This window comes from Anser anser, assembly GCF_964211835.1.
Source record: "Anser anser genome assembly, chromosome: 4".
Lineage (NCBI taxonomy): Eukaryota > Metazoa > Chordata > Aves > Anseriformes > Anatidae > Anser > Anser anser.
In genome coordinates, this window is record NC_139724.1 from 56,249,293 (window position 1) to 56,263,803 (window position 14,511).

The following is a 14,511-nucleotide window of genomic DNA, read 5'->3' on the forward strand; positions in this document are numbered from 1 at the left end:
TATCAAGCTTGAGCAGCCTCCCTTCTTACCTTGTGCCTGTACAGATCTCAATGGTCACTAAGGAAGGCCACAAAGTATACATGACCTCCCAGCAGCAATAATCTCAAAAATTGCTCTCCGCACTCCTGCTCAATCACTTTCCGTTTATGCAAGTGAGAGAGAGTAGGAATCTTTCCAGGGAGGAAGGTAAAGATAGCCATAAAGAAAAAAAAGATACTTACCCTCATGCAGATCCTTCAAATTACTCTACTTTACTAGGGAAGGCAAGGAGAAACAAAAATGAAAAAAATCACCCTCAAAATGCTAACACATTTAAAGTATCAATTTAAAAATACTGTTGAAAAACTGTCGAAGTCAGGTTAAAGGCAAACACATCTCTTTTAAGACCTTAAAAATAGGAACTGTTTTGCTATGTTTTCTGGAGCGCATCAGATGAAAGGTTGCTTTTGATCAGTGTCAGCCATCATGCCTTACCATCTTGTGACACTTATCTTTTTAAAAAATACTGAATACAATATATCAAGGACTATTCTCCAGGCACTTTTAAGACCAGAGTCTGCGGTGTATCTTACGACCTGTGCAACAAATTCAATTTTTATTCACCTTTCCTGTTATGCCTTAAAACTTGTGGAGCTTCATAAACTACTTTAGATCACTGTGGAAAAACAAAATTACAACCTCCTCAAATTTTTCTTAGTTTTTATATGTGTTTCTTAGAGTTTCGAAGAAATAGAGTGTGTATGGGTCTTTCCTGTACCTATCTTTGATAAATTTTTATAATCTGTATGAAGATATCCAACAAAATACTGTTAATCGATATGGTCAGTCTTATGCCATTTGTCAGACACACCATTTAAAAATGAGGTCATTAAACAGTTTTCTGAAAAGGCATAGATCCTTAGTATTTATTAGTAGCTTGTAGAAGCATAATTCTTACAGTGTCAATATAAGCATAACAGTATTCGAAGACATACATGCCAGGTGTTGTGTACAACTGAATCACAAATGCTTTTGATAGTTCAAGATTGCAGTTTCAATAGAAATCTTTTTTTTTTCTTTAATTGATATATAAATATAAAAATATAATCCTCGTTGACATGGTGATAAATTTCTTACAAAGGTTCTTTTGTGTTCTTCAAACAATATAAGTGCAAGTGATATTTTAAGGCATTTTAGATGCCATATACAGTGACTGCTGTAAAATTGTAGGATTGTTTATTGTATAGCAGATCGAGTTTTTTCAGCCTAAAGTAACTTAGGCTTTTTTTTTTTTTTTTTAATTAAAACTAAAGTCCTTTACTGTAGTATGCAGGGTTACCTACTCATTTGTCCCTACTTCGTTGTGGGAAATGAGGTTAAACATCTGTCTATTTCAGGCTGGAATAAGAGAGAAAATGGAAAACATTCTTTCTTTTATGCTTAAAATGTTACCTGGATCCTAAGTAATCAGAAACTGAATAAAAAAGTTTATAGGCATTCTGGTAGACTACGTCTAGATGTTAGTAACCTGCTAAACTAAGCAAGAGTTGGCATGGAAGCAATTGTGGATGAGACTTCTGGGGGAATCTGAGAGCTCTGAGTTGTGCCAGTAGATGGAGCTGTTCTTCTGATGTTAAGAAATATGGTCGCTTTGGTTTTGGCCTTTTAAATGACACAATGTAGTGGTTCTGATCTAATAATAATCTGATACCATTTTTGAAAGAAATAAGTTGTTCATGCTTTCAAAGTCTAGCATAGAGATCAAAATTACAGCCATCTGAAATTACTTCAGCAATTCTAGCAAGTCTCACGTCCGTCTTCCATCCATTTTTCTGGGGCACTAATTTGTGCTATTATATATCTGCCAAATCAACCTAGAAATGTCTGTTCTCATCAGAAATTCAGATGCTAGCGATGTGCCAGTGGTACTCAGTGAAAAGATGAGAGGCAGTGGGTACAAACTGAAATACTGGAAATTCCAGTTAAACATAAAAAATGCTTTTTTACTCTGGGAGTGGTAAAATGCTGGAACAGGTTGCCAGAGAAGTTTTGGAGTTTCTGTCCTTGGAGATTCTCTGGACCTAACTAGAGGCAGCCCTGAGCAACCTGGTCTTGGTGATCTCCAGAGGTGCCTTCCAGCTTCAAGTATTTTGAGAATCTGTGTTACTCTGTAGCATGGATTTGCTCTCATTAATGAGGAACACATTCTGCAGACAAACATAAACTATTCAATTTGCAGAACCCCTTGTACAGTCCATGTTGTACACCAATTACTTCTGCATTGATAGCAAATAGTCTGTTCAGGGGGAAAAAAATGTCATGCATCGTACAGTCACATTCTTTGTGCCAACTAATTCACCTCTTCAAAAAAGGTCATCAGTTTGGGCAGGAAGGAGGCATGATATCCCCTTTGATGATTTCTTCCATTCACATTCCAAAGAATCCAAGAGGAGGAGGTGATATAGCAGCCACACTCTGTTTCTTATATACTGTAAGTAAGTGAGTAAAAAACCTAAGTCAAAAAGGTTCTCTGAAATGAATGTGTTCTTCTTATCTATGGAAACTATCTTATGCAATAAAACAGAACTCTCTGATGGTACACTGACTGGACTGTACTAAATCTTAGTGGCATCTGCATAATCCAGAAACGATGACACTTGTCTCCAAGGTGTACATGTTAAGTTTTTTGCTTCAATTTAAAACTCCCCTAGTTATGAGCCTTTCTCCAGAACTGGAGTGATATTTTGTAGAACAGTTTGTCTCCTAAAAGGTGTGACCCATGTCTGCAATTTGTAAAGTACTTCTATCATCAAAAATTGCCACAAAATTAACACATTTCTATGGGTAATAACTAAGTGAAACATCAGATTCTCAATGCACTCCTTTGTGTTACTCTTCCCATATATATTTTGTGATAAACACTTATCTGAACTAATTTATTCAGACACATACCAGTAAGGTGTTCACTTTGATTATATTACTGCAATATTACTGTAATTTATGTAATTAAGGCATAGGGCAGATCTACAGTCAGCAGTAAGGAAAGGAGCATACTGAAGGGTTTTCACATGTTCTCATTAATTGTGTTGTGGATAATCTTTCTTGTCTGGTTCAGAATTTTAATACCAGCCCACATTCGGTACATGCTGTGACATTTCCCAAATGCTTAAAGAGAAAAAATCCAACATACTTCCTATGCATCTTTTTAGTACTTGCTTACTCTTGCCAAAGTTCCCTGAATCTCAATACAAATGTAACTAAAACTTACAGGGATCTCTAGATACATACCACTGTTCATAACAAAATGTCAGTTAGTAGACACACAAACACAGTCAGTATCTCACAGTAATATAATTTCTACCTTGCCCAAAGCCCCATCTCACCTTACACTTTGCTACTTATCAGGAGCTATAGAAGGATAACGTTAAAGATTTCTTCAGACTGTTCAGCAAACTGACTGCAGGAAGGGAAAGACAGAATTAAAGATCCATCACAGAAGATAACTTGCTGACAATGTCTTTTCTTTGTCTGAAAATGTAGATGCCTACTGTTTCTACTCAGTGTAGGACTGACAGTAGTAAATGAGAAGCTTGTCTGTCTCTTAATTAGCCCTCTCCTTACATTGGGTAGAGTTGTAGATTAAAATAAGAGCTAGCCAGAAAATGGGGAAAACGTGACAAAAGCTGTCCAGTATTTCATAAATTATTTTGATTGACAGCAGTGGACAAACAGTTTTGAACAGGCTGTCATTTTTCTGAGTGATTTTCTGAACTTTCTATCTCTTCTCTACCTGAAGAGAGACAGCTTCCTTCCTTTATGGAAAATGTTGAATCAGATTTACACCACTGAGAGGGAGAGGTAGGTTCTTGTGCTCTTTGCGTAATGCATACACTTTAATACATCTACTAGTGGTCTTATGAGACTCACATTATGAGTTTAATTTAATATGACTCACACATGAGTTTAATTATTATTATTATTATTTTTTTACTAACTGTAGTTATTTCACTCTTTTATTAAGGTGTTTTGAAAGATACTCCATCTGTAAACATTTTCGCTGAGAGAATGAAGGCTACTATATATCTCATATGTAAAGTTGGCTCCTGCTAATTCTTGTTAAAATATCAGATCATAGATTCACAGATTTTCTAATAATAAAAAGGGCCATTCTGTTCATATATTCTTATTTTCTGTACAGTGTAGACTATGAACCTTTACGTAGTCAGTTTCATAAAACTCAATAAATAGTAGTTGAGCTGGAATGCAGCAGTAAGAAACAATTAAGTCTGTGGAAGTCAATCAAAAATACATCTGGCATTTGGGACCACATCTGTGGTTTCACAATTAATGGAAGAACACTACTTTTAAATGTGAAATTGTGTTAGTTAATTTGAATAAATATATTCCATGAGAAAATTTATCATCAAGTAATGAACCAAAGTATTGTCAGCAAAGACATTTGATAAATAGTCATTTTGTAATTACGATGAACGTATTTACATTCACAGTACATACTATGTAATGTTATAATGTTAAAAATTAGTTGCTCCTTAAAGTAAAAGATCTTTAATGTATATTTACATGGATGGACTGCAATAATTGTAAAGATTATATTTTAAAGACTGTTGAATATTGTTACCTGTTATTCTTGGGTAGAACTGGGAGGTGAATCACTGAGAGAATCAGCTCTTAATAACAGAGGTGTCAGATACAACGAAGCAAATACACTAATGGCAAGGGAGCTGTTTCTCATCTTTAACCTCCTTCCTTGAGAAGCTGTGAGAAAGCAGAGTTATGAATTTAAAAAAAAAAAAAAAAAAAAGAAGAACAAGAAAAAGAGCTTCAAGAAGAGCTAAAGGCAAAATAAATTTTAATTAGACAATCAAAACAAAGATCAGCATGTTCCTCCTTTAAGGAGTACACGGGCATTAAATACACATGATCAGCTTGCTACATCTGTTCTTGTATTTATTCTATGTGTGTTTGAATGAACAGACTACATTTCCTATTTAAGTAGTTTTATTTCTGATAAGGACAATATTCTCAGCCCTTGCTGTCTTGTGCTTCATTATTTTGTTCATCTTGATCAAGTTTTTGGTAATTCTTGCACTTATAGCTGTTTGTGGCTTTTAAAGTTTTTGCTGTTTCACTTTCAGTAGACTTATCCTTAAACTTCCTAACATGACCTTTGCTGAAGACTTGTTTGGCTTTATCACTGTTGTTCTTTTCTCTCTCTCTTTTTTTTTTTCCCCTGTTTATTTGTTGTTTGTTTCCTCTTTACTTACTTTTCCAAACTCTTCTTCCTGCTGAAATTGAAAGACTTGTATACACTGATGTCTTCAGTTTCTGGGAGGTTATTTTGCTGATTAGGCTTGTGAGCCACCATTTACAGTTGCTATTGTCCTCATGTATTTTATGGCTCAGAAGCTCCATAAAAACAGCCAGTGAAAGCCTTCCCTATGTACTTTCTTGGTGAAGAATTTTTCTCCTTGAAAACTTTTACTTTCTAATCATCTTGTCAGTCTTAATGCCTTTCTGATATTGTTATGGGTATCTTCCATAAACAGAATTTTTTTTCTCTATTACAGCTTTTCAGTACTTAAAAGGGGTCTTATAAAAAAAGATGGAGAGCAACTTTTTGCTCTGTCAGATAATGACAGGACAAGGGGGAATTGATTTAAACTAGAATAGGGGAGATTTAGATTAGATGTTAGGAGGAAATTCTTCACTCAGAGAGTGGTAAGGCACTGGTACAGGTTGCCCAGAGAGGTTGTGGATGCCCCATCCTTGGAGGTGTTCAAGGCCAGATTGGATGAGGCCCTCAGCAACTTGATCTAATGGGTGGCATCCCTACCCACGGCAGGGGGGTTGGAACTGGGTGACCTTCCCAACCTGAGCCATTCTATGATTCTATTTGAAGTGACATGCATCATTTGCTGAGACAATTCAACATCTCACCAGTGAATCTTCTTATGCAAAAACTGGGAAGCTGTATGGCACATTTCTGATGATATGTGTAGAAACTGTGAGCATGGAAAAAAAAAAGAAAAGAGGAGAGGAGAGGGAGAGGAGAGGGAGAGGAGAGGGAGAGGAGAGGAGACACTTTACCTGGTGAAGTCCAGACTTCAAAATCTGTGAAACTCCAATAGTGACATTACCTTGGAAGGCACATTCTTGGATGATGCCAAGAAGTTGGTTAATCTCAGAACACTGCTCTCTTGATGACTGCATCTGTGACATCCTTTGGCCAGATCAGACATCGTGGCATTGAGGAATCTACCTCAAAATTCAGATTCTGAATCTTAAATTTACTTACTAGTGCCTGTTTTGCCTCGATTGCAGGTGTTTAAGACCAAAAACTATAGCAGGCAAAACAGACTCATCATGGGGAAAATTAAAGTGCTGCAGGTATTCCTCAGCAGATCATGGAGCAGGCAGATCCTCCTGGTGGAACCGCAGCCTGTGAAGAGCCCATGCTGAAGCAGGGAAGAGGTGTGAGAAAAAAGGAGCAGGAGAGAGAAACTGCTGTGTACTGTTACCCCAACCTGGCCACTGCAGCTTGGGCACGGATAGAAAAGCTGGGGGTGAAGGAGTGGCTCTGAGCCTGGGGAAAGGGGGAGGAAAGGGGGGTTTTATTGCTTGCCTTTTTGTTTCTCACTACCCAAATCTATGTTCATTGGCAATGAATTAAGGTAATTATCCCCATGTGGAGTCTGTTTTGCCTGCAGTGGTAGCTGGTATGTGCTGTCCCTGTCTTTATCTCAATCTCCTGTTTCATCTGCCTGTCCAGCTGACGGCAGGGAGTGAGTGAGCATCTGGGTTCTGCTGTTAGCCAGGGCTAACCCACGGCAAGCAAGCAAATACTGCCATCAGCCCTGCAGGTAGAAACCCAGTGTGGTTAAAGAAGCAGACCAGTATAGAACTGAGTGGTAAACAAATATTGAACTGGCTTGATATATTTAATCTACATTGTGGAACCGTTCAGAATTTTAATCTGGAAGAGTTCAGAAGAAATGTGACTGCGTACTATCTTAAAAAGATGATAAAAGGTTGTCACACATGAGCAGCATGACGTGTTAATCATCTCGTAGAGAATATACATATTTTGTGTATAGAGATTAAAATATTGAGCTTCAGGAGTATTGAAAGAGGAGGCAGAGGAGATCTGTGCTTACTTATTATTCTGCTTACTATTTAATATATCTTGAAATATAAGTTTATTTCTCATATTCAAAACATAAAACAGTAAGTATCTGCCTACATAAACAATGTTTTGTCCAGATATCTTTAATCATTTCTGAATTGGTTCAGATCTAATACTTTCCAGGACTACATAAAAGTATGTATAAAAGAATGTAGTCACAAATTTACCAAAAAGGAAGGATGCATTCAGCTCTCTCAGGCATTTTTTTAAAACTCAGTTTAGATACTTAGTATTTTTTTTCTGTTTTGGTACAGATTTATTACACTTAAAAGATAGTATTTGGAAACTACTCCTGGCACTAGCAAAGAAAATTTTACTCCAACCACAATGAGTACATTTATGAGTCCATTTCCAGATATTTCCATAATCATTAGAGAAATGTGATTCAATAAAATTAGTGTGTGAAATACGTCTGGTGTTTTTTCAAACTCACTTTGTGCTGAGTTAAACATGGATTTACATTTCTAACTATACCAAGTTCTCTCTCTCTGCATTTGGCACAACTAGCTTAAAAACAGACTCAGACATAAATGGACCAAAACAAATATTATGCGTAGGGGGTAAGTTTATTTTCTGACTCAGAAATATGCTATGTGCATGTTCTGTGGCTTTTATAATATGCAGAAAGTAATGAGACCCATCTTTATCATGCTATTGTCATTTCAAAGCATTGAAATGCAAAAATTAGCATTATCATTAGTTCCACAAGTTTTTTTTTCTCCACAGAATAAAAGCAATTAATCAGTGTAAACTGAATACTTCAAGTCACTGGCAAGGAATGAATTCCTAGACTCCTTGCAAGAACTACTTGCAAAATGTTTTTACTTCCTCCATTATGTGGGTATTAAGATTTTAAATGCCTGTTCTGGTGTCCAAGCATACAAAAAGAAGGGAGAATAGAACTCATTCAAGCCATTTGCTTACCCTAAGGCAGGATCTATGTATTCCGCAATACAAGTAAGGACATGTTCAGACATTTTTAAGGGCAATTTATATGGCTCTGGAAAATCATAGCTTCCATAGGATCTGTGTAAGATAGTTCTGAGTTCCTTTGCTTATTGGTGCTAACCCTGTTTCACCCTCCATGGGCTTGTTTTTTTTTTTTTTTCTTTTTTCCAGTTACTCTTAAAAGTTTATTGTGTTCTTTCCTCATTCTTTTCCCTAAGTTTAGCAAACATTATTCATTCAATCTTTCTTCAGATATGTCTCTGATCATTCTTGTTTCTCCTGGCTACTTCCAGCTGGTGCCTAAAACTAAGTGCAGCGCTCCAAATGAGGCTTACTAATGTGAGAGAAAAAGCTTACTTTCTATGTCATAAACGTAGCATGAGATCTCCCTCCTGTGCAAGATGACATTTCAACTTCTGTTCAGTTTACATTTACTAATTTCCCAGGTTGCCTGTGAACTACTGCTGCCTAGCTGGTTACTCCCTACCGTATGTAGGTGGCTGAGCTCTCTTTTTCAGGTGTAGACCATTGTCCATACTGAGTTCTGCCCTGCTTCTTCCTCACATGCTACTCCTCTGGCTGGTCTGTGTGGGACTCTCCATTCAAGTCCTATCTTCTAACACTCCCAGAAGGTTTCACTCCATGTGCCACTTCTGTAAGTATTCCCTTTATTCTACCATTCACAAAAATAATAAATAAAAGATCGATGCCTTGCAGAACCAGTCTTGATGAGGGCCTCCATTTTGACAGGGAACTACCAAAACTGCTTTCTAACTATACTTTCCAGCTGGTTTACACCCCTTTCATCCACACCATGCTTTTCTAACTTGTTTATCAGAATGTCACATCAAAAGCATTAGGAAAGTCAGTTATGACATCTGCTGCTTTTCCTTTCTTCCTAGGGTCTCCTATCATGTCATAAAAGGAGATTAGATTGGTTGACAGCATTTGTTCATATGTTCATGATAAATCCTTACTGACTTCTCATTTCTTTCTGTTTCTTCCAGTATTTAAGGCAGTTTGTTCTCTCTCTCTCTCTTTTTTTTTTTTTTTTTTCCTTTTTAGGAATTTATTTCAAGCAAGAGTTCTATAAATATAAACACTTGATTCTTACCTTTTAAAGATGAGAAGTATGATGATGCTTATTTATTGAAATCTCAGGTGTTCTTTAAAACATTTCCAAGACAACTGCTAAAGGCTCCCACTTTCCACCAATCATTCTAAGGATCTTAGGTCTGCATCAGCCTAAACAGACTTGGAAATATATAACATATTCAGCTACTCTCTAATCTATGACATTCTTCTTATCTATTCTTACTTATTATTATTATTTTTTATTATTATTATTTTTATTGGTGAAATATTTATAAATATATAGCTGTAATATGCAAAGACAGTCTCATCACAGTTGTTTTTCTTAGCTTTCAGGTACTTTATTTCAGCCTTCCTATTTATAGTCTCTTCTTGAATGAACATGATTTACAAAGAATAATAAACCATTATGATGTATATAAAATAAGCTTATGAAGGCATTTAATCCTGTACTATTTGCATAGAATATTACCCTTTGCTTGAACTGTAGTAATTGCACAAGAGTGAAAACTGGTTTAAGATTTGTTTCTTCCACACATTCTTCACATGGCTGATGCATTTGTCCAAAGAAATTCAGTTTTTATTAGATAGGAGCTGCTTATTGTTTGCCAGTTAGATTGATTTATTTTTAGAAGAAGCTATAATCTAAAGAAAAACATTTATTATTGAATTTGAATTGTCATTTTGTAATTCAGTCTTTTCATATGCAACACATATTATCTCCACCTGACATTATTCATTATTGTAAATAATTAAAAGTGTTTTCTGAGAGACTCAGAAGAACATAAAACACAAAATTACTTACCAGATCATGTTATCAAATTGTGTCCTGAGTTCAGGACTGAAAATGTATACAGTACGGTTTAGTGTCTAAAGACTACGGTGTTAGTTGTTTTAACCAAAGATACTATCTTCATAAGATAGTAGATGCTATCTAGAAGATATTAGAAATAGTGTGATTAAAAAAAATAAATAAATCATTTATTTATGTACTGTTACTGAAATGTGTAAGATTTTGGTCAACTGAGAACTCTAGGTTCTGTATGTCTGTATGTATTTAGAAGTACAGGGAATTGTTTGCAGTCCTGAAACTATAAGAATAAATGGTATTTCATCTAAAGATAAATACCAAAGAATCATTTCACCCCAAAGTTAACATGCGCACCTGAGTGTGCACCAAAACATAATTAAGTCCTTGATGGTAGAAGACTTTTTGAACTCCATTGACAAAAGTTATAAATGGTGCCTTAGTAAACACGTCTCCTTCACATACCGATGCTGCTATGGACAATAAGATATATAACATATTCCCTAAGGCTTCTTTTTTCATTGGGCTGTTCTTAAACTACTCGGGAAAATCTTCAGATTGGGTTGCTTTGGGTGAAGCAACTCTGCATACTGCTCTGTATGACCAGTAATTTACCAGAGCGAGACATGGTTGTTTTGCGGCTTCTTTCTATAGTTTGAACAAATTTCTTCCACAAGATTCAAAGTTACCAACATTGTCCTCAAGAAGTTTTGAACTACAATCCTTCAAGAGTTTTGCATCTGATGAATATGCTGCAAGTAATCAGTGGAATAGTTTAGGTATGTAGGCTTTTCTGCTTTGCAGTCTAAAAGTTGGCTAAAGACATATTAAATTGATAACAGATCATTATGGATAGAGAAGATAATGAATAAAACTGATGGAATAATTTGTAAAGAAAAGACTCCCAAGAACACGCTGTTGCTTTACAGCTACACTTGCCATTCCACAGTTACAACTAATGATTTTATTAAATTAATGATCAGTGATTTTATTAAATATTAAATATTTATATAATGTTAAGGTTGATCTCATATAATTTACAAATATATTTGTAATTACTTTTCAGCAGTGGTCTCTCTGAAAGTTCAGTTGAATACTAAGGCCTAACTTCAAGTAGGGCATCTTCATCAAACATAGGAACTGTGTGAATGAAGGGACCTATGTTCAAATTCACAAATTCATAAAACTCCTCCACTCAGAATAACTATGGAAAAAAGTGATATATATAGATATCCATATATATGGAGCTAAGAATTTGTTGTTAATCCAAGCAATGTTTTAACAGATCAGAGAGAGAAACTATGATAAAAATTAAAGTGCCATTGCCATTAAGGTAGAGCTAAGCACTTCAGGCTCAAGACATCATGCAGAATATTTCCCAAAAGAAAATATGTGTCATGTTCTACTAATTATGGAATGACTACTGTGCTAATCTTTCAAAAACCTGCTGTTAAAATGAATTAAATAGAATAACTAAGCCTATTGAATATCTTGTCTTTCTGTCTAAATGTACTGCCAAGGAGATAAGTTTTGCTGTATATATTGACAGTAGTTAAAAAATTAATGCTAAGTTCTGCTTCAAGGGAAAAAAAAATGAGATTTTTGTTTTTTCTCGTTGGATTCATGTTATTACTTCAGAGTGGTTACTACAGTCCATACAGCTCCTTGAAGAGCTACACTGGGTTGGTGCTATGTAGCTTAGGCTGAACTGAAGCTGCTGATTAAAAGCATGATACAGTTTCAGAAGCCTATGGAATTCCAGTGGTTTTCATATAAATCAGTTTATTAGCATCTCATGAAGCAGTCATACTGTTGTAATAATATTTACTGTACGTTGCAGGTAGGGGGTTAAACAATCCCATGCACATTGCTAACCAGATCTGACAATCTATTAAGAGGTGTGAAGTAGTGCACAGTGCTGGGAGAGGACAAACATTCAAATAAATATATCATTTCTAAATCTTCTACTTATGCATTCTCTTTTCCTATGAATTCATACCTAAGTAAAGGTTATGTAAGGAGTTCTTTTTTCCCAACTATTCTGAACTGCTCTTGAGCAGTCTTGGCAGTATGAAGTTATAAAACAGGGAGTTTTCTTGCCCCAGTGATTTTGCATCACGCCTTTATTTCCCAAGTTAGTCAATACAAATACATCCTTTGGAGCTCAGTCCTACAGACTGCATTCAGCTTCATTTGCTAGTGACAGGCATTGATAATGTAATCACATATAATAACTATAAACTAGGTATATGGAGTATAAATGCTATGAAAATAATCATGATAATGATGTAATTGACAGTACAAGGGGCTGGTAATCCTTTTAAACATAATTTTATTACAGCTGCCAATAATGAGAAATGGTCAAATTTCTATATCTTTGTTGTTGTAGACTATGTATTTCTCTCATATCTAAATATATATTTAGAATTTCAGAGTCATGTAGTCCGAAGGAGTTGGGCTAGAAAGCAGTTATAGCAGGTTGCTCATGGTCTTTATCTTATTTTATCTATGGAATTAACCTATTAGTAGTTTAGTGATTCCCCTTTGCACTTGGACATTGCGGGAAGTTTGTAAGGAAAGGGAAATATGTGAATTTAAAGGAAGAATATTCATGTAAACAATATTTTTCAAGTGTTATTAAATTTTGCATTTTAGAGGGTTTTCCTTTAATTTAGTAGCTAGAAATGCCTGCACAACCCCCTGTCCCTTGGTAAATTGTCCTGGATAGCAACAGCTGCTAACATGAGCATGAGAGCCTGAGGAATGCCTGTGAATGGAACACCTGAAAATGTCTGGTGGGCGTTTGCTCCAAATCCAATAATGTTACGGACAGTATTATCAACCAAATTGGACAGTAACTAGAAATTAGAAAGCTTGAAAAGAGGTACAAAATAAGCATGAAGATTTCTAATGGAGGAAGATAGAAGTGGGAATGCAGCCAGAGTCAAACAGGACATAACAGCTTCTGACCAGGCACCACGAGGAGCCTGCACCAGATCTTGGAGTGACAGCATGGGGCACAGCATGTGGAGATCCACACCTCAGGAGGGCATGTGTGTTCTTGCAAGGGCTTTCTCACTGCTGTGTGCATTATCAGGTTGCAGGAATGCATAAAGCCGGAGCCCCTGCATCTCCAACACAGGCGTGAGCAAGTAGGGGACCCTGCAGTGGCAAGAGTGAGGGTCTGCCTGCAATCCACATGTCCTGTGAGAGGGGTTGCATGTGCATGCAACTGTGTGAATAAGTGGGGTTTTGAGTGCATATGCCTGGAGAAGGATTACATCATTTTGGGATTAGCAACAGAGGAATCTGTATAAATTAAAGGGAGTTACAACTGTTTGTAAGTGTCCAGAATTGTGGTCTATTTGTTGTATTGCTGATACTGATCCTGAATGTGTCATTAACTGACTGCTTGTCAGTAATTCTGTAATAAACTGCTTCAATCCTGATTTGATTAAAAACACAGGTGTTGAGCAAATTTTCATGTGACATGTAGTAAACTGTGCTTTGCTGTCTGTGCAGACACCTGTGTGCAGCTTTCATTTGCTCTGAGGGCAGAGAAGGTGGCTGGAGCATGCAGTGGTAACAGCGGCCGCAAGCTGAGTGACTGTTGTCAGGTGATGCTCTGTTCTGATGGGCTTGCAGGCTCAGGGGACCCAATGGGGTGTGCCTTACCCCAGACTGGCAGGCATTGGCATGCAGTTGCCATTTGTGTTTCGTTGCTCCTTAGGGAGCACAGTGGAGAGTGTCTGCAAACAAATTACTATGCAGTTTGCATGGCAGAGGCTGTGGAATTTAAGATTCCAAGAGGAGCGAACGAGACAGTACTGGAATTACAACTCGAGCTCAGAAGAGTGTATTTCAGCCTGCTTAGGGACCTGCTTAGGCTGATACCATGGGAAACTGCCCTGGAGGGCAAAGGGACCCAGGAGAGCTGGCTTTTCTTAAGTACAACCTCTTCAGAAGGCACAAGAATGCACAAAAATGGTGTGTTCCTGACTGAGCTCAGGCACTAAAATGAAGTACTCGTGACAGAAGCAGGGACAGGCTACATGGAAATGCAAAGATATTGAGCACTTATATAGGAACAGAGTGAGGAAAGCAAATTCTCAGCTGGAGCTGATGCTAGCAAAGGGAGTAAGTGCAACACAAAGGGTTTCTCTAAGTACATTGTCAGGAGAAGGAAGGGTGGGGAATGAGTGGGCCCATTGCATAGTGGATGAAGGGACTTAGTGACAAGGGGCAAGGAAAAGGCTGAAGTACTCAATACCTTTTTAGTCTGTTTTCACTGGGAAGGCTTTCCCTCTGTCTCTTTGGGTCCTGAGCCCTCAAGAAGAGTCTGTGGGACTGAAACAGAGCCCACAGTACATGATAAAAAGAGTTAGAGATAGTTTAAGCCTCTCGGACGCCGGCAGGTCAGTGGGAGTAGGTTGGTGGCATAAAAGGCTTCTGAAGGTGACCTGGACAATGAGCAGGTGTC

The 14,511-nt window shown here is 37.0% G+C and overlaps 1 long non-coding RNA gene across 1 annotated transcript; it reads right to left on the reverse strand.

Moving 5' to 3' along the window:
- Window positions 1–540: 540 nt before the first annotated feature.
- Window positions 541–7,658, reverse strand: LOC310898721. Its single transcript, XR_014583591.1, has 4 exons — window positions 6,088–7,658; window positions 4,619–4,755; window positions 3,363–3,436; window positions 541–2,468 (listed from the first exon to the last, which is right to left on the reverse strand). It is a non-coding gene; the product is annotated as an uncharacterized lncRNA (long non-coding RNA).
- Window positions 7,659–14,511: the final 6,853 nt, after the last annotated feature.